General features: G+C 35.5%; 2 protein-coding genes across 2 annotated transcripts in view; one reads left to right on the top strand and one right to left on the bottom strand.

Moving 5' to 3' along the window:
- grm3 (glutamate receptor, metabotropic 3) overlaps nt 1-21,818 on the top strand; it is a 75,319-nt gene that overhangs the window by 4,875 nt on the left and 48,626 nt on the right. The window lies entirely within an intron of this gene.
- Nucleotides 18,082-21,818, bottom strand: part of elapor2a (endosome-lysosome associated apoptosis and autophagy regulator family member 2a) — a 106,394-nt gene continuing 102,657 nt past the window's right edge. Inside the window, exon 24 of the mRNA XM_073929290.1 lies at nt 18,082-21,238. The gene's annotated coding sequence lies outside the window, so the exon portion shown is untranslated. The remainder of the gene's footprint in view (nt 21,239-21,818) is intronic.

The raw sequence follows: 21,818 nt of genomic DNA, 5'->3' as shown, positions 1-21,818 counted from the left end.
AGTAGCTACGGATTTCTTGATTTCAGAAGTTTCACCTTTCGGACAATGTCAGCAACAGTATGTATTTCTGAACAACTCACAACACCCAAGGAACAAGTCCAAGTCCAAAACGGCAGCCATGTAAACCACTGCGAACACAGCTGAAGTATTTGTGAGCTCACTGATGCGGATGCTGTTTATCTCCATAAGCGTTAAAGCATCCTGAGTGCTTATATTTTTCTTCCTCCTACGCATGTGTTCTCTCTCCGCTTAGGAAGTCTACCTTTGTTAGACTGCGTTTTTCCCTGCGACGAAGCCCATGGGTGCAGAGCTCTGTTAGAAATTCTGCTTTAGTAAGAGACTCCAAGGCCCCATCAAGCTTTCAAAAGCCTTGCCTTCATATTCATTAATATGGAAAGAGTATGGAGCTGAAAACTAAAGATGGCATCACTGCGCTGTAATATTCATACATATGCATCACAGGTATGCTGCATGGTTGCACATGCTTGCATACATGCATGCAAACGCACTCTTCCAAAGTGCAATGGCATTTGCTTTGAAAAGCGTAATTGTGAAAGAGTAAAAGAGTAGCGTCAGATCATAATGAGAAGAATGAGCATGTCAAAATGCATCACGCGGCGGCTGCCAGAGTGTGGCGTTCCCACTGAAAGTGATTTTATAAAGTAGGCTAGCCTCTTCAGGCTCCATCAAAACAGCAATTCTGTTGCATAAGTCATGCATCAAATCAATAAAGAGATGTTTGAGTGTGTCTGTCTGTGTGCATGCAGAGAGAAAGAGAAAGTGATATGCAGAGATTTCAGCAGTCTGGCAGTCCCACTCGCTGCCAAGTAAATCCATTTCTGAGCAAAAAAGAACAGCTTTGTAGTTTTTTTTTCCTGTTTTGGAGGAGCAGTGTTGCTGCAGAGCACTTCTACACTCTACAGAGCTCTACAATCTCACATTTACAAAGCAAACAGAGTCTCAAACCAGATGCTAACAAATTATTATGATAAAACATTCAAGTACAGAAATGTTTCTTTTTTGCTAGCGCAGCCCAACACTACAGGGTGTCAATTCTGCCAATTAGGTTTAGGCTCAAATTCAGCAACAGGTTATTTTGGTTGAGGGAGGTACAAGGCTGGTATAATAACAAAAAGGTAACAACCTTCAATATAAGAACATTTGATCCTTCCTTTGGGTCAGATTATGTCTTGAAGGGGCAGTTCATCAAAATTTGATTTGAAATTCTTTCATAGTTCACCCACTCTCATGTCTTTCCTCACCTAATTGACAGCCACTTTTCTGAAAACAATAACTACTGGGGATGTCAAGCACCAACAGTAAAAAAAAATGAAAGAAATTGCATTAAAAAGGCCCATTTAACATGTGTCTTGAAAGTCTTAATTCTGTTGGCGCTGATCTTTTAATGAATCAGTTCACTGGGTGAATCTGAATGATTCATTCACAAGTCAGACTGGTCCAGCTCTCAAGTTTAACTCAATGTCTAGCTGCACAGTCATTTCAAATAGTTACTTTTCTATATCATATATTATTTACAATTTGTATTTTTGTCTTACATCAGGGTGGTTAGAGGATAAATCAATGTTTATTTTTGATTGAACAATTATTTTAAGAAAAACAGGTAAAAGAAAAACAGATCATAGTTCTCTGTATTGTAAATAATGTTGAACAAACTAAAACTATATGAACCATAACTAAAGACAGATAGATCTCTGATTATTTACTTACCAATTTGTATTCGTATGATCACCTTATCATCCCTGAAAAAAAAAGAGCCATACGGTTACTCTGTTAAAACAGATAAAATGTTAAGAATTCAATCATTTGTCATGTTTGACGTCATTTACAGATTTAAAAATTTTCACTATGTGTATTGAATTGCAATGAAGTATTACGTAAAGTATTACAATTATGCAGAATCAACACTGAGAATAATTACAGATTAAACTAATAATTAACTAATCAAATATATAAATTAATACATAAAAAATATACCAATAAGACAAATGCCAATTGCAAAAATCTTTAAAGATCACCTTAAACTAAAAATGCACTTGTTCCAAATCTGTTTGGGTTTATGAGTTATGAGTTTTCTTCAAAATATTTTCTCTTGTGTTAAGCAGAAAAAAAGAAAGTCAAAGGTTTGAAACCACTTGAGGCTGAGTAAAATGTAATTTTTGGGTGAACTAGCCCTTTAAGAGATCTAAAAGCAGGCTTCATTACCTTTATAGTTTTTTTTTTTTTCAACAAAATTAAATTAAATTCAATTCAGCTTTATTTGTATAGCGCTTTTACAATGTAGATTGTGTCAACGCAGCTTCACATAAATGGTCCTAGTAACTGGATAGATAACTGGAAAATTAAGACACCTTCACCTTCACCAATTTGTATTCATATTATTACTTTATCATCTCTGAAACAAAAGGAGGCATCCGATAAGTCTGCTTAAGTTTTTATATAAAAGTTTTAAATTATGACTGTTTAAGTAATTTAAAGAATGACTTTTAAATAATGGCTTACACACACACCATTGTTAAAAAAATAAAAAATTTAAAATCTTGTTGCACTACTACACTAGTTTTATTGTGGAAAAAAATGAAAAAGAACATTTTAATTGACAATCTAAAATATTTAACGGCATATATTAAAAAATAAAGATAATTTAGTATTCAAAAATGTTTTATTTTGATTATGTTTTTAAAGTAGGTAGTAGTAGGTAGTTCTGTCGCCTCACAGCAAGAAGGTCGCTGGTTCAAGCCTCTGCATTTCTGTGTGGAGTTTGCATGTTCTCTCTGCGTTTGCGTGGGTTTTCTCCAGGTGCTCCGGTTTCCCCACAGTCCAAAGACATGCGGTACAGGTGAACTAAGTCAGCTAAATTGTCCGTAGTGTGTGTGTGTGTGTGTGTGTGTGTGTGTGTGTGTGTTTCCCAGAGATGGGTTGTGGCTGGAAGGGCATCTGCTGCATAAAAACGCGCTGGATAAGTTGGTGGTTCATTCCACTGTAGCGACCCCGGATTAATAAACGGCTAAGCCGAAAGGAAAATGAATGAATAAATTGGTCACACTTCATATTTTCTGATTTTCATAGTATGTATCATTATTACTTTTTAATTAAGTAATTTTACCATAAACATCTAGTTGGATAATTCATCTAGGTTGATATTTTAAAATAAAAAAAATGCATTGAGTGTGTAAACTACCGACATTAGGAGTTAAGAAAAGCAAAACCCAAACATTTTTGTTTTCGTGGTGGGGCAGTTAGTTAAAGGGATTAAGAAATTCAGAGGTTTGCTCATTTTTTTTGCCTTGCAAAATCACACAGCCCTGATACACTGAAAGTGAAAATCATTATTTTTCTTAAATTAAAAAAAAAAAGTATTAAAGCATTTATCGTGTTGGACTTTACAGGGTTTTTTTATTTTATCAATATTAAATTATTGCAATGACAATAATGCAGAATCAAATGCTGAAAATAATTACAAACTAAACTTGAAATTAACTAAAGGAAATATTTACGTAAATGAATACATTTTAAAAATCAAATGTACATAGTCAACCTGTCAACAAACATCACAAATCAAAAAATCCACCTACAAAGTTCAACTAAAACTGAACATTCACTTGCTCCAAACCTGTTTGGGTTTCATTCTGTTAAACACGAAAGTAGATATTTTGAAGAATGCTGGAAGCCTTCCATAGATTCATTAATCCTACTGTGGAAGTCATGGGTTACAGCCTTCTTCAAAATATCTTATTTTGTGTTTAACAGAATAAAGGAACTCTTGAACCACTTGAGGGTGAGTAGTGAGTGAATTTTCATTTTTGAGTGAACTGTCCCTTTAAAATCATTCATCATTTCCTTTATAGTTTTATTTTAACAAAATTTTGATTCACCAAGTAGGTTCAGGTTCGGGGCACCAATGAACAGATTTGGTGTCTGCCTTAAAATTCCCTTTCAGCATGCGCTGAGTGACTGAAGCGGTCTACATCTGAAACGACTGAGATGTTAAACATAGCGTAACGCACATCTCTCCTAGACTGGAATGAAGACTTTCTAATGATAGTAATTACTGACAGCGACGGAGGCCTGGCAGGAGGGATCACAGTTTGACTGGAAAAGTTTGGGCACGTAGCCCAAAACGAAACTAACTGCTTTGTGTTTTCAGGAGTACACTGCTGATTGTGTCAGTAGATTGATCTATTTTGTGAGTGTGTGTGTGTGACTAAATAAATGATGTGTTTTATCAGCTTTAGTCTATGGCTCCTGACAGCGCTTCTCTAAGTCGCTACTGCAGGGCCACTTTCCCCGCTGAGTCACAGCATCCTGACATACACTTTATCTCTCTGCTCTCTCCAGCTTCTCGAAAATCTTAATCCATAGAATGCGATTAATGGCAAACTCACACAAACCCATTTCATATCTCAGGAAATTGCAAGTTACTTTGGAGTCGAGCAAAAGTCTCAATAAAACACATTGTTGAGGTCACTTTGTCTTGCAGGACTCATCCCCGAGCTTGAATCTTTGGATTTTGCTGCGTTTGTAGTTTTTCCAGCTATACCACAGTGTCGTGTTTATGGATCAGTGGCCTTACAGCTGTTAGAGGAGCACTTTTAATATTTAATTGAGCCTTTCCGCTATAGCTGCTCAAAGGGCTTTCTTTAATCTGCAACACATTTATTATAGTCAAACACTCCTCTGAATCATGGAAATAAAGATGCAGTAATATACTATAGTAGCCTACACAGAATATTGTGTATCAAATTGATGAACTCATTAAATTAAAATAGATTTGTATTTATTTAGATAGTATAATTTCATGGTAAAATAGGGATTTTGTTATTCAAAAAAAAGGCCTTAAACTAGTTAAGAGGGCGACAATGAAATTTGTCCATGCATCTTATGTAATTAATTAAAATCCTGTCATAATACCATACAGCAGACCATAATAAAAAGGTTATCAACTGTTGTGCCATGAAAATGTGATACCCATAAAGAGTATTATGCTTCATATTTATTCGTTAGTAATAAAAAGATAACTAAACTCATATGAAGTTGCATACTTAAAAAAACAACACACATTTAAAACACTACATCAGGAACTTAACCCTTTGCACTACATGGGTCTAAAGTGACCCGTCTAAGTTTTTTTTTTCTACATCTATTTTATAGCTTGTGCATCAAAGTGTTAAATAGTATAAGCCTTAAAATCGTTAGCATTATTCATTAATTTTCTTTTCAGCTCAGTCCCTTTATTAATCTGGGGTCGCCACAGCGGAAAGAACCGCCAACTTATCCAGCATATGTTTTACACAGCAGATGCCCTTCCAGCCGCAACCCTTTTCAGGAAAACATCCATACGCAGCCATTTACACACATACACTACGGACAATTTACCTACACCACATGTCTTTGGACTTGTGGGGGAAACTGGAGCACTGTTAGCATTAAATACATTTCAATTGTGGCTATAGCTATCAAAACATACAAACATTATCCCTTGGCAGATAAATATATACTACATCCAAAAGAACACATACATTTGCCAATATTCGCCATTGTTTTTCTATTCAACAAGAGACAGCTACAGACATTAACGGCTTTGCTGAGGTTTTTTTATGCAAGAAAGAACATTTGCAAAGATACAATATAAACAGAGACAAGAGGCTACATAAATAAAATTCCAGCAATTAAATTTAAATGATTTACACCAAGAAATAGTTTTTACACACAATATAATTGTTAAAGTCTTTTAAGAAGTTGAAATTTAGCACAAAAAAAGCAATAAATTAATAATAAATTTACAATAAGAAGGGTTTACATTCAGAGAGTAACCAAAGAATAACATTTTTTGGAGAAATACAAAAGTTTGGAAATAATTATTTTTTAATGAAATCAAAAAAGTCAACACAAAACACTTTACAGTAAGTGCACTCCCAAAATAAATTATTTAGTGCTTCATCATATTGAGCATTTAGGGGAAATATTGTTATTAAATTTAGCTAGTTTTATATCCATTGGGTAGCAATAATGAATGATTTTGATTGAGGGGGAATGGGGGGGGGGGAATGGGGGGGGGGGGGCAGGAAAAGAAGACTGATGCATAAATTGTTCATATGAGAAAGGGACACCAGAGTCATTAAGAGCTGACTAACTAAAAAGTATATTTTTGTTAAACCAGTTATTTAAAAAAAAAAATAGATTTATTTTTATATCTAATAGTTTTATTATTCCAAATAAAATATAAACATAATTATAAATGTAAGGGACCAACATAATAAAGCTTGTTTATGAAAACTAGAAGTTTTAAAAAAAATTTAAACCTCCAACTGAGCTAAAAATTTAATTTGGAATAAAATTCCGAAATGACTTTGGGTGGTTTAAAAACGTCTTTAACCACTTAATATTAAACAAATTATTAAATGTGGAAAAAAACTAAATCAAATCCTCCCATGGCCCGATCAGTGGCTGAGGACTTGTAAACATTACAGTAGGCAACATGACTTATTGTTCACAAGCTCCTTGCACAATGTCCTCATGCACCTAACATCCACAAGACTATATATTTCGACATACCTTCTGATGTTTATCCAAGTTTGTTTTGAGCCATAATTTGAAGTGAAAAGACATGTCCGCGTGCACTCCACGGGGCTGTCTGCAGATCTGAGACTATGTTGCAGTACTTACACTTCACATTTAAAAGCGCCAAAACGGCTAATTTCGTTATAAAGAAGGCTGCGCCATCTTAGAAGAGAAACTAAACAAAAACAAACAAAAAAAAAAAAACAAGAAAACAAGTAACAAAGCTGACTGAGAGTACTAATAAAAAAAACGTAAAGTTGTTTCATTCATGCTTGTATTAACGGACCTCCATTCCTGATTTCTGCTTCTGGAAGACCTGAATAGGCCTAGTTAGCTTCTACCTAATTAAACACACCTGAACAAGCTAATCAAATGCCAAGAGTAATAATAAAGCTAATTTTCCTCCAAAAATAAATTGTTACTGTACAAGTCTTGAAAGCGGTGTTTTCTTGATAAAGTGGACTTTTTTTTGCAGTTATTCACTTATTGTTTATTTATTTATGCATTTTAGTGATATTTTAAGGACTATTTTTTTGTCTGCATTAGCTTGTCGGATGGTCATTATAAGCACACTTTGTGATGTACCAAAAACATTTCCTAAAGATTTAGAATAAAGAAATATGGGGGGAAAACTTTATAATATTTATTATTTTTAAAATATAAATTTGACACCGCATATATCATTAGGGAAAAATGTATTTTATAATGGACCCATTTCACATTGACGTGTTTAACGGTCATCATCATCTTAAATCCTAGAAAGTTTTTAATGTTTAGATTTTTTTAAAACGTATAAACATTTATATTTATTTATGTATGATATATCATCCTTGCTTCAAATTATAAAAAACAAATTACAGCTTGTGTAAGGTGTTTCTAATGCAGCGTCTATGGAACAGAATAGTAAATTTGACGTTATTCTCTCCTCTGGTTGCCGTCATCAGTCCCACACAATTTTTTTCCTTTTTCTAAAAGTTTTTATAACACATTGTGGAGTTTTTATTTTATTATTTGAGCAAGTAAGATTGTAAAAAATGTATTTGTTGTACTCTCCCATTCACTGCGCTTCCCAACTGTGACGACTTCCGCCACTTAGAAACCCAGAATTGTGAAAAGGCTGTATTAAAATTAAAATAGGAATCTGTTATAGTTTTAAATTGAAACTGTAGTCTAGTGTCATTTATTAAGCAAATAACAAACTGGCCAGCACATTCAACTTCTCTCAGTCAGAATTTGACCATTTAAAAACCAAAAACTAAAACATAAATAATAATAATAATAATAATAATAATAATAATAATAATGTAGAGCTTCCCAATTTTTCTAGCCTCTCTTGTAATTAAATTTGAAAATAACAACTTCAGCCAAAAACAGCCAAAAAATTAACTTTAATGTGCTTCAAAATTAACTTTTGATGCTACACACCTTTTTATTGGTAATTTTTCTTTCAAGAATAAGGTCCAAGATTTAGAATAAAAGTTACTTGTCAAATGTTTTTTTTCTATTTAACGACAATAGTCACGCAGTAGTGAAAGACGACTTGACTTACATCAGATTTCCGTCTTAAAGCATTCATCGATGGGTTATTTTTACTATTTATGTTGGCATAGCAGTCAAAATAGGACAAATGAGCACATGTATGGGACACATTCTGGACATTTGCCTGTGGAGGGTGGGCCTTAATTTTTGCAACAAATATGAGGAGGCTGAGTAGCATTTAATTTGGCATTGTGCATAGACTCAAAAGGTTATCAATTATAATAATCATTGTTTGAATCCCTTCCCACTGTTATGGGAAAATGCATTCATTTTACTGACCATACTTATGAGACAGATGATGAAAACAACACCAGCATGCTTTTATTTTTAAATTAATATTATTATCAAAAATTTGGCATTCAAATACACATACAATATGCCGACAGACAACATGTTTGAATTGAGTTTTTATATTCACAGATTTTAGCAGGAACAGTTTGCACGCCCTGCTGGATATATGTGACTTTTGCTCAATTTTTCTGCATTGCAAAAATCATATAGCCCTGGTAAAAACATTATGTTGACCACTTTGTAAATGTAGCACACTTTTACTCAAGCAGCACCGTTATAAGTATCATTCAAGTCTGTAGCAGATGACAAGCATGACAACTTACATATGGTAATTTGCTAAAGTGATTGAACAAACAATCCCAAAGTTGTTTTAACGCCAGCTTTTAGCCTTGATGTACAAAAATAAAATAATTTACAAATTCTAGAGATCATCCTGCAGACCATTTCACACACCATCTTTAAAAGATTTAAAACTGAACCTGCAGTATTTTAATAAGTAGCCCAGAACCAAGCCACAAACATTGTGAACTAAACAGAGATTGTGTTAAAGAATGGGAAACAAATGAAGAGCTCTCTGGCTTTGAATAGCTTCTTACTTCAGCCGAGGTTGTTGGTCCATCGGGCATGTGTGTGTGTGTGCTGTGGTGCCAGTTCACTACAGAAACAATATCAAACTATGGTATAAACACAGCACTATACATATAAGAGACAGAAAGCGACATATAAAGTCACTTATCTGTTTATAATGATTTGATCAGCTGTAGTTTGAAATTACGCTTAGTTTTTCTCCTCTAAGCACTTATTATGTGGTCTCTGTCGCCATCTTGTGGATGGACAGAATCAACTGTCTTTGCTCTGCAAAGTATGAGAAGCTGATGGATGCAATTTTACAATCTCTGAAATGATAAATATTTAAAATAGGCATTATCGTTATAAATAAATTGCATAGTTGCAATTTAAACAACTACATTCTTGCCTTAAAAAGCCTTGAAAGTACATTCTATTATCCAATAGCTGCAATATTTGTCAAACTGCAGTGAGTTTTGTGTTCTGCTGTCAGTCTGTGTGGGCGGAATAATACAGAAGGGTGAAGAGGCTGTATGAGTGCGGTTATTGCAGAATATTGCATGGCTATCAGCCAATCAGATTTAAAAACCAGACAGAACTGTTGTATATATACTGCTGGTCATACTTTGAATTGAACAAACAATTCCAAGGTTGCTTTAACATCACCTTTTAGCCTTGATGTTTACAGTAAAATCCTTTACAAATTCTAGATTTTCTCTCGCAGACCATTTTATACACCATCTTCAAATGATTTAAAACTGAACCTGCCGTATTTTAATAAGCAGCCCAGAACCATTAAGCCATAAACAATGTAAACACAACAGAGATTGAGTTAAAGAATGGGAAACAAATGAAAAGCTCTCTGGCTCTCAATAGCTTCTTACTTTAGCAGGGGTTGTTGGTCCATCGGGCATGTGTGTGTGTTGTGGTGCCAGTTTTCAAGCTTAGTGCCACCCCCCTCTATGAAGAACTCAAGTGGATCTTTTTAGTCCTTCTTAAAGATACGCTTCAATAGTGGGAAAGCTTTCCTACAGAAACTCTCATAACATACACACTGTGATACGGAGCACAAACACGTACTTGAGAAATGAATAAACTCTGTTTGAACCTAACCTTAATTATTAAACCACTGCGTGTAACTCACACGTTTACCATTCCGTCTGTCAAGTTTAGCTTGGAGAGTGATAAAACAGGTTTTAAAAAATATATCAGTGATGTAGACATCAGAATAGCACATACTTTAACTACCCAGAATAACTAGAAATCATCGTGCCATAGCAACTACCATAGTAACATGATAAAAAGGGAATTAGAATGACTGAGAATATGTTTTAGTGATTTATTTTTCAAAGATCAATATGTATAGATTTTTCATGTGTAAACAGCTTTCATATTGACAGTTTTTTTTGTTGTTTTGTTTTGTTTTTTGCCAAATGTTTGCTTTAAAGCTGCAGTCTTTAAGTTTTTTTCTCTTTGTCGCCATCTCTGTTTGAAACCTGCAATTGCAGTTAATTGAAGAGTTATAGGCCCAATCCCATTTCTAGCCCTTCTCCTTACACCTACCCCTCGTTTGGCACGTTCATGTGAAAGGATAGGGGGTGTCCCAATTCTCTCTAACTTAAAAGTGTAGGGTTAAAGGGAAGGGCTAGATACCCCTTCAAACTGACATTTTTCAGGACCACACTTAAAATCAAGGGGTAAGAAAATTTTTTTCTTGTCATTATTTAAATTTTTTACAACAAACAAGCACGTTTTAAGACATTCATAACCGTGTTGGTGTTTGACTGTCATGCTTAAAAAAATAAATAAATAAAAAACACTAAAAGAAAACCTGCTAAATGTTGCTATCTATAATCCCTAATGTTAACTCCTGTATTGTAGTCCCATAACATTCTGACACACGATGACACTCAAATACCCTGTCAGAAAAGTCTAGTGGCTGTACAATGACTACATTTACATGGACACCAATAATTTGATTTTAATATGATTAAGACATTACTCTTGATTATTGAGTCTACCATGATTAAGATTATGATTAAGAGTCTACCATGTAAACAGCGATTTTCGAAGGTCATAACAGAAATCGAATTAAGATATGTGGAGAATGCTGGTCTTAGTCACATTATTAAAGGGCATCACAGACATGTAAACACCTTAATCAAACTATAACCGTCATGTACTTGTCGCTGCATATTGTGACAGGATAGTTTGACTGAACATTATGAAGCTGCATCCACTAAATCAGTGAAGGACCACAGACACACACATCACGAAATGTGGAGGTTTTATTCTTTCCATTGTGCGTCCAGTATCAAATTCCATTAAAACAACATTCTTCCAGCAGTCCTTACTCCATACTCACATCCAATATCTTGTCACGCAGGGGGATGAGTAAAGGGTTCCCTGAATTAAAGTAAAACTGCAGGACTGCAGTTAAAAGTCGAACAATAAATAATGAAACACCCGAAATTACATGAAACTCCGGAGGAAACGTGGATAGTGCAATAAAACTATGTGTTATAACATGTAAAAAGGGTCATGAAAGGAACATTCAAAAAGCAACTCATGTAATTGCTTAATCATATAATTGTCTTACTCAGATTGACAAATAATTTGATTACTGATGTTCATGTAAACATAGTCAGTGTCTGCTTTAATGTTAATGTTGTTTAATGTATGTTTAAAACACTAAAAACTTAAAAAGTGAACTATTCATTCATTCTCCTTCAGCTTAGTCTTTATTTCAGAGGTTGCCACAGTGGAATGAACCAACAACTACTTTAGCATATGTTTTACACATTGGATGCCCTTCCAGCTGCAACCCAGTATTGAAAAACACATACACATTCATTCAAACACACACACACACACACACACACACACACACACACACACACACACACACACACACACACACACACACACACACACACATACACACATACATCAAGGACAATTTAGTTTATCCAATTAACTTATCCAGCATATATTTGGACTGTGGGGAAAACTGGAGCAGCCGGAGGAAACCCACACGAACACGGGGAAACCACCCAAACTCCACCCAGAAATACCAACTGGCCCAGCCTGGACTCGAACTAGTGACCTTTGTGCTGTGAGGCAACAGTGCTAACCACTGAGCCACTGTGCCACCCTTATTAAATTATATTAGTTGAATTAAATATTGTGGTTTTACTGATGCTTGTTTACTATATATGTATTAAACAAACCTTTTTGATAGTCAATTAATAATTCACACACTGGAAACCACTCAACATACTCTAATGCTAAAAGAACTAAGGTCAAAGGTGAGCCTGAAGAGTCTGCCATGACAATGATGACCATTCAATATCAACCCAGAACCTCTTCAGAAAACGCAGACCTAACAGACAGATTGTATTTGACCTCAGCTAGATCAACACGCCGTGACTTTAAAGAGATTTAGATGAAAACAGAGGTTCTTAATGAGCTGTATCTGGTATCAGACACACCAGCGAGTGATACGTCCTCCATGCGTAATTTGTCTTCCACTCCATTTCTCAAACCATGCGCTAGCTTAATGTAGTGCACCGTGGTAATGTCCTCCCTTGATCTGCTTTGCTGATTGGCAGATGAATCGATTGGCATGCTGGTTAAGACTCTCCGGCGCCTCTTTTGGTGTGTTTCATCATCAGAGGAGTTGCTCACAAAAGAGGAAGAGTCATCAAAGGCTCTACTTCACATTTACAACTTTGCAAATGCAAGTTCTGACGAATGATTGGACCATGTCAAATGTCTCGGCCAATCACAAGCTCTCATTTTGCTGCAGTAAAATGGTTTAGCGTGTACAACATGCTTAAGCGTATGTCTGAAATATATGATTTGATGAGAAAGTCGTGTTTTGTTGGTACAGCTTTGAATTGGTGTTAGTGACATTCTTGGCCTGTAGTTCCAATTTGTACCTGTGTCTTGTTCTTGTGGTTCAGTGAGTGATTGTTAGGAAAGGCACATTGAAAAATAGGACCCAGCTATTCAGAGAAAATAAATATAGACAGTAGCTTTATATGACAGAATAGCATACTACATTCATTCTTTTTCCTTTGGCAGAGTCTTATATTTATCAGGGGTCACCACAGCGGAATGAACTGCCAACTAATCCGGCATTAGTTGGCATGTTTTATGCAGCAGATGCCTTACCAGCCACAACCCAGTACTGGGAAACACCCATACACCCATACACCCATACACTCTCACATTCACACACACACACACACACACACACACACACACACACACACACACACACACACACACACACACACACACACACACACACACACACACACACACACACACACACACACACACACACACATACATACACTATGGACAATTTCATTCATTCATTCATTTTCTTTCCGGCTTAGTCCCTTTATTAATCAAGAGTCATCACAGTTGAATGAACCGCTAACTTATCCAGCATTTGTTTTACGCAGCGGATGCCCTTCCAGCTGCAACCAATCTCTGGGAAACATCCATACACACTCAAACACTATGGACAATTTAGTTTATTCAATTCACTTTCTGTATACTGCATGTCTTTGGACTGTGGGGAAACCGGAGTACCTGAAGGAAACCCACGCCAACAAGGGGAGAACTTGCAAACTTCACACAGAAATGCCAACTGGTCCAACTGGGACTCGAACCGGCAATCTTTCTGCTATGAGGCGATAGTGCTAACCACTGAGCATCCGTGCATACTACATATCAGCATAAATTACATACATATTTTTGCAACTTTAAGAAAAGTCTTATTAGTTCACATTTGTGCCTACATACAGTTGAAGGCAGAATTATTAGCCCCCCTTTGATTTTTTTTTTTTATATATTTCCCAAATTATGTTTAACAGGGCATAGAAATCTTCACAGTATGTCTAATAATATTTTTTATTCTGGAGAAAGTCTTATTTGTTTTATTTTGGCAAGAGTAAAAGCAGTTTTTAATTTTTTTAAAAACCATTTTAAGGTCAAAATTATTAGCCCCTTTAAGCTATATATTTTTTCGATAGTCTACAGAGCAAACCATCATTATACAATAACTTGCCTAATTACCCTAACCTGCCTAGTTAACCTAATTAACCCAGTTAAGCCTTTACATGTCCCTCTAAGCTGTATATAAGTGTCTTGAAAAATATCTAGTCAAATATTATTTACTGTCAGAAAAATGAGCTATCAAAACTACCATGTTTAGAAATTTGTCTCGCTGTTAAACAGAAATTGGGGAAAAAATAAACAGGGGGCCTAATAATTCAAGGGGGCTTCAACTGTATATTTACAACAATGGGAATATTCACAGTATCTCAGTGTCAGAGTTGTTTGGTTTGGGTTTGAGTAAAATGTTAATATTGATTTTTATTCTAGATTTGATAACATTTCTTCCAAAATTAGATTACAAATATTGTCAATGGGAGTTTTTATTTATCAGAAAATGACAATTGGTCAAAATAACAAAGGTGTTTTATTTGATGTAATTAAAAATCAGGGTTATTTCACCAATTATTTTTTATGATTTTTAAACTGTTCTAAAATGAAAACGTTGGTATCATTGTGACCAAAAATGAATTAAAATTGGCATAATTTTAGTCATTTTGACCAATAGTTACTTTATTATATAAATGACAATATTTTTATTTAAATTTGGAGATTTTTTTTCTCTAGTTCCATGCTGTGAAAATACTGGAATAGGCCAAATCTTTACAACTAACTAATCTTCCCTAGTTTCCCAGTGATGGGTTTCAGCTGGAAGGGCATCAGCTGCGTAAAGCATATGTTGGATAAGTTGGCGGTTCATTCCGCTGTGGCGATCCCAGTTTAATAAAAGGACTACGACAAAAAGAAAACAAATGAATGAATAATCTGCCCTAGTCATACAAAACAAAAGTATATAACAAAGCTGCATACATTATTGTTAACTAAAAGTGCATTTAAAACATCATAAAATAATTGACTAAATTTTGTTTGATAAATTAGTTAGCAATTAACCATCGCAGTAACTCAAAAAAAGGAAATGTTTTACATTTACAAACAATTTTTGAGAAAAACTATGGTTTACAGCGGTGTTTTTTAACCCTGTATCTGTCAGCACACCAACAGTACACATTTTCAACCTCTTTCTATTCAAACACACCAATCAAATCATCAGAACATTAGAAGAGACTCAAAAACCTGAAATGAATGGGTAAGATTAAGGGGGGCATCCAAAATATGTACTGTTGGCGTACCAGCAAGCGTTTTTTTTATTTTTTTGTCCTTAAATGATGTCTATCAGATGTCTAATAGTCATCTAAACATAGTCGTCTTGGCTAAAACAAGGCTAAATTTGCAGTCAGTGTTTCCCTGTTTGTCAGTGAAAATTTTATAGACGTCTAAGAACAGGTCAAAACTACACTAGTCATCAAATAAACAGAAATGAATGACTACACATATGAAGTCTGTCTAATCTGTCAATTTGATGACTAATCTAGTTTTGGGCTATTCTTAGATGTCTATTAGATGTTCACTGACAGCCCAAGTTCAGCCTTGTTTTACCCAAGCTTTCTACATTTAGATGTCTATTAGATGACTATTAAACATAAAATTGTTTGCTGGTGTGCCTCCAGGAACAGGCTTGGGAAACACTGGTTTACAGTATATGCATTTAAGAATTTTTAACCCATCCTTCCACTATGTATAGTACCATAAATCATTCTCACAATTTCAACAAAGCCTCATCTGCACAAGCGAGCTGCATAATGTTACAGTGATGCTCAGTGACATATTTAATTTGCCAGAACAATGCTACAATACATCACTGAAAACCAAATGTTTAAGCTTGAAACGAATAAAGCATGCACATAATAAACAAACATAACAGGCAGTGACAACGCAACACTGGCAAGTGACAGTTCTGTCAACTGGTCTGAAACGCTCTTACTCTGGCCCCAGGCCATCCTTACCGCCGAGCCCTGCTGTTATTCCTGAATTCTCATAAAAGCACAAGTATGCAATTTAATAGAAAGTATTCTGTCCCAGGAGGATCCAGTCTCCCTCCAATAAAGACAATTTCCAAATAATTGCACCGTAACAAAAGAGTTCTTCTTTACACTTTGCAACTACTTTCTTTGTGGCCCTTGAAGCAAGAAAAACAAATTTATTCGTTTTCACGGATGAAGAGTATTGTTGTTTGGAAAAAGGGATAACTTTAGTATTATTATTTTTTCTATTCCTTTTTTTTTTGGCACAGGAATTTGGAATTGATTTTTCGAGCTGGCTGTTTGATTTAAGCATGCTGTTAAGGAACTGCCTGCAAGCAAAATCCAATTAATTCCTGAGCCTCTCTGTACCCAAAAACGCCCCGTACCATTATTCCATCCTACCCTTCTTAACTAATTAACATTATTAGCCAAGAGGAACTGCTTAAATATTGGCTACAGTAGGGAAGGAACAAAATACCTGACTTCCCACATTTGAGGGAGATGTGTCAAAATCAGACCAAGCTGGCAGCTTTGATAATGCGCGTCTTCATATAATTATTTTTAAGATATTCAGGGATTGATTTGAACTCCGAGTTTTCTCCGTGTTGAGTTATTACATTTACGGGAGAATAGCCAGATTAAGCACTATTTAAAAATACAATATTTTATTCATTCATTTTCTTTCAGCTTAGTCCCTTTATTCATCAGGAGTTGCCACAACAGAATGAACCGCCAACTTATTCAGTTTTACACAGCGGATGCTCTTCCAGTTGCAACCCAGTTCTGGGAAACATGCATTCACACACATACACTACGGCAGGCCTGGACTGGCTAATCGGGAGCACCGGGAGAATTCCCTGTTTTATGTTGAATCAACACAATTCTTGAGGTTTTATAAGAGTCAACTTACAATTCTTGAGGTTTTATAAGAGTCAACTAATTGTTTTATGTTTAATCTAATTAATATTAATACTAGGTTAATATTAAGTTAATTTAATCGATTTGGTGTTAGGACATCTCATTTTAAATAATCAACGTCTTTCGATAGATTTGCTATTTTAAAGCTTGACCCTTTTGATCTCATTGATTGTCATACATTGTTTCTCCAGTTCCATGCAGTGAAAATATTGGTAGGCCAGGCACAAATCATAAAAATAATTTACTAGAGTTTGTTTGAGAAATTAGTTAGAAATTAACAATTGCAGTAAGTTCTAAAAACAAATGTTTTACAAACAACTTTTGAGAAAAACAGTGGTTTACAGCAGTGGTTCCCAACCCTGTTCCTGATGGCACATCAACAGTACATATTTTCAGCATCTCCCTATTCAAACACACCTGAATAAAATCATCAGAAGTAAATCAATGATGTGCAAAATTATAAAAAGGTAGTCAGCTTAATGGTTGCAATGGGTTTACTTATTACTTAAGAAATACACACCCCTAGAGTTAAAAAAAAGCTGAGTTTTACCAGTATTATCCATTAAGCCAATCTAAGAGTCTAGCTGGGGCCCTTTTACCTTAGCTTAGCATACATCATTAAGTCAGATTAGAACGTTAGCATCACACTCAAAATGACCAATTTGTCTCGATAGTTTTCCTATTTAAAGCTTGACTCTTGATCTGCATAATTTCATTCTGCCTTTTCCAGCCATAATACTGCATCAAAGACTGGAATAAGAGTCTAGCCGTATCAACCTAGAAAATACCAACTTTTCATTTTCCGTTATTATTAGTAAACAATGTAACTACATAAGTGTCAAGCTTCAGTCAGTCATTCATTCTTTTTCCTTCGGATTAGTCTAGGATTTATCAGAGCTTGCCACAGTGGAATGAACCAGCATACAACTCTGTATTGAGAAAAGTGTCCAGCTTTAAATAAAAAAATTATCCAAATTATTTTTTGAGTGAGATGCTAATGGTCTAGTCCGATTCAGTGATCTATGCTACGCTAAGCTAAAAGTGCTCTTGAGGTTGGCTGATGGTTTGAAAAATGGTAAAATGGAGTTGTAAAATGAGCATAGTGTAGTGTTCCTTTAGAAAAAGTCAACTTGTTGCATTTAAGGAAACTGCTCTACTCACTTTCCTAAGAATTTAATGACCTTTTTTTTTTTTTACATTGTAATAAGCAAAACTGTAAATTTAAACTCATTATCTGACTATAATTAAAAAAATAAGATATGAAATGGACTTTTTTTTTTACTTCACATGCTAACACCTGTTCTTTAAATTACATTCCAGCCTTAGCTCAGAATGTAAATAATTCATTAGCACAAATTATGCACAGAGGCTCCCTTTGTAGATACAATAGCATATAGCTGGTTATTAAATTTCCACAGATTAAAGATCTACATATTTATAAGAGCAATACATAATAATGGTTTACCTTCTATGATCTTTCTGAACACTATATGATAAAGTATGCGTGTCATGACTACAAGCATCACAGAGCAAGATTTCAAAGCCGTTTTACCTGTGCAGTCGGATACATTTCTGAGAGAAGCAGGACATTCAAAGAGAAAATAATGCAGGACTTTTATCCATCGGGAATTGATTGAATCATGAAGCTGCTTTCCATATGAGAGGTGGTCTGAGGAAAGGGACTAGGTAAAAAAACAGAGTGACGTCAACCAAAAAGGAACGTTTTTTTCTGAGGCATGCAGACATCATTACATTTTTATGTTTTACTTTGTATTAATGTGCATACTGTATATGAAGCATGCATATGTTCTTATACCTTTGTTGCATTTGTGTATGCTTTTCTGTATTATTTCTTAAATTATGTTTTCTTTATTTCATTTTACCCCCTTTACACATGACAATATAATGATTGTATGCTCTGACATTATTTTCTAGTGTAGCAGAATTGTGTGACTTAATTGCCTTTTAAATTGCAATTCTTAACTGGAGAAAGGTGAAATGGCAATGAATGTAAACTGGTTAAATAAACCTTAAATGTACACAACAAAGACAAGTTTAGTCAAGTTAAGATTTTTAAAGTTGACAGACTGAGGGTTGGATAAAACAATATAAAAATTATAGAATGACGCATGATTGGATGGATGGATGGATGATAGAAAGAGTAATATGGATGGATAAATAAATAGAATAATAGAGGGACAGAAGAAAAAACTGATTAACAATGAATGGATGAAAAGATGGATGAAGCAACAATAAAATAATCCTACATTCTAAATAAATAATTAACACTGGATGGATGAATGGATGGATTGATGTAAAGAACGACAGACAGAATGATAGAGATGAGACAGTTTAAGAACAAATTAATGGATTGATGGTTGGAATGAATAAATGGATCCAAGGATAGAAAAAATGTAGTTTGATAGATTCTATTTGATGGACTGGTGGATGGACGGATGGACAGACGGACGGATGGATGGATGGACAGATGGAAGGATGGAAGGAAGGATGGACGGACGGATGTATGGATGGATGAAAAATTGGAATGATGGAAAGATGGATGGATAGATTGATGGTTGGAATGATAAATGGATAAAACAGATGAATGGATAGATAGATTGATGGTTGGAATGATAAATGGACAGATGGAGGAATAAATGATTATAGAATGGATGGATGGACAGTTAGAACGACAGAACAATACAAAATTGGATGGATGGATGGATGGATGGATAATAGAATGATAGAAAGTAATATGGATGGATAAATAAAAGAATGATAGAATAATAGATGGACAGAAGCAAAACAGATTATATAGAACTGAATAGATGAATGAAAAGATTGATGAACGGATGAAGCAAAAATAAAATAATACTACAGTCTAAAAATGCTAAGTTATTTCTATCCAGGTAAAATATAGATATACCCAAATATTGGGTTAAGTTTGGTCCTATAAATTAAAACTTTTATTGAAAAAAAAATTACTTGGCAGTTGGTTTTGTCCATATTTTACAGAAAACTGAGCTAAAATAGCCCAGAATTTTTAGAGTTTGTATTTGCAAGAATGGATGGATGATAGAAAGAATGTTCAGATAGAAAGGATTAATTGAAAACAATAGAATGACAAAATGATGGATGGATGGATGGATGGATGGATGGATGGATGATAGCACAATTGATAGATAGAAGGAAAGAATGATCTAACAAGTGATAGATGGATGGATGGATAATTATATAACAGTGGACGAATGGTAGATGGATGGATGACTTTAGGATGGATGGTGGTTGGAACAAATAATAATACAATTCTATATAACAATAGACGAAAAGATAGATTGATGAAAGAACGGATGGATGGACAGACAGATCGATAAAACAATATAACATGATAGATGGATGGATGGATTGATGGATGGATGGATGGATGGATGGACGGACAGACGGACGGATGGATGGACCGACGGACGAATGCATGGATGGAAAGATTGACAGAATAATGGATGGATGGCTGGATGCAACAGATTAATGTGTGGATGGATGGAAAGAATGAAAAAAATATTGCTGGACAAATGGATAAAAAAGATGAATGCACAGACAGACAGGATAGATCAAAATCATAGCAAATAGAGATGGATGTATGGATGGTCAGACAGATTGACAGATGCATAGATTCCAAAGAAATCTTCTAATGAGTTTGGCCAATTGAATTCAAATTCCTATTCGGTTCTTGAAAGTACAGCCCTGTTGTCTCCTCGTGGCGTTTGTCAGTTTTAAACTGGTGGATGTTGTCTGACTGCTGGCCGCTCTCACTTTCTCCTCGCATTCTCACTCACTCTGCTCAGCGTCAGGGTGTGAGGGAGGGAAGCGCTCATGAATTTCCTCTCAGCCGGTGTGGCCACAGAGACTCAGTGTGCTAAAACAACACCGGTCCACTTCTGAAGAGTCCAAGAGTCTGTCATCAAAGCAGAAAGCGCTCTCCCTCCCCTCTCCAGATCTCCCGCTGACCCCTCAGGAGAGAGAGGAAGAGTATGAGCAAGCGGCGGCAGCATAGCTTTTGCCCAGCGAGAGCAGGATTGTCGCTGTTCGACTGGCAGACTGACTCACGGTGGAAGAAGATAATGAGAAAAGCTGCCGTCGGTGTGATGCTGCCAGAGGCCTGCGTGTTGTGCTTTGTGTTGCATTGCATGGTGGAGATAGCATCACTGCGGTTGAGTGTTATCCAGCCTTGGAGCCATCTCCGGGCCAGGCTGTGAGCCTTTGTATAGCTGCCAGAGCCGTGGAAACCCAGCAAGCCATCTCGCACACCTCATAAATCCACCCCCCGCCGCCGCCGCCTGCACTCGCCCACCCTTCTGCAAGGAAAAGTGGAAGAGGAAATCAGATTAGGGATGTTTAGTTTTTTTTTTCCCCAAGCCCTAAGATCAAAACCCAGGCTTAGATATCAAGGCTGCCTTTTGCACGGTTTCACCACTTTACTGCAAATGAATACACACACACACACACACACACATGCCATCAAATTGACAATTAGCTCCATTCACTGAGCGTGTCTGACGAGCTATTTATTGGCCAGCTAAATTAGTAGCATTATCGAAGAAGTTGTAGGTTCAGGATTTAATTAGTATTTCATACTTCTGTCATCCAAGCTCCATAAACAAGGCTGAAAAATCAACTCTAAAATAAACATTGAAGCTTATTTGCTTGACTAGGAAAAACAGCATTTTAAGGGATCCAACCCACTCCAGCCATAGTCTGCTCATGCTCATGCCATCAGGCAGGTGGTACTAAAGTCTGAGGAGCAGATCAGATCAGTTTCATGACAGTTTTTATTCTGTTGTAAGACTTTTAACAAACTGTGCAATAAGTATTTGTTCATTCCTTTTTGTGATAAATTGGTTTATACACTACCTGACTAAAGTCTTGTCGTAGATC

The sequence above is a fragment of the Danio rerio genome, chromosome 18 (genome assembly GCF_049306965.1).
Source record: "Danio rerio strain Tuebingen ecotype United States chromosome 18, GRCz12tu, whole genome shotgun sequence".
NCBI lineage: Eukaryota > Metazoa > Chordata > Actinopteri > Cypriniformes > Danionidae > Danio > Danio rerio.
Note: the sequence above shows the minus strand (reverse complement) of the source record. Positions and strands in the feature narration are given on the sequence as shown.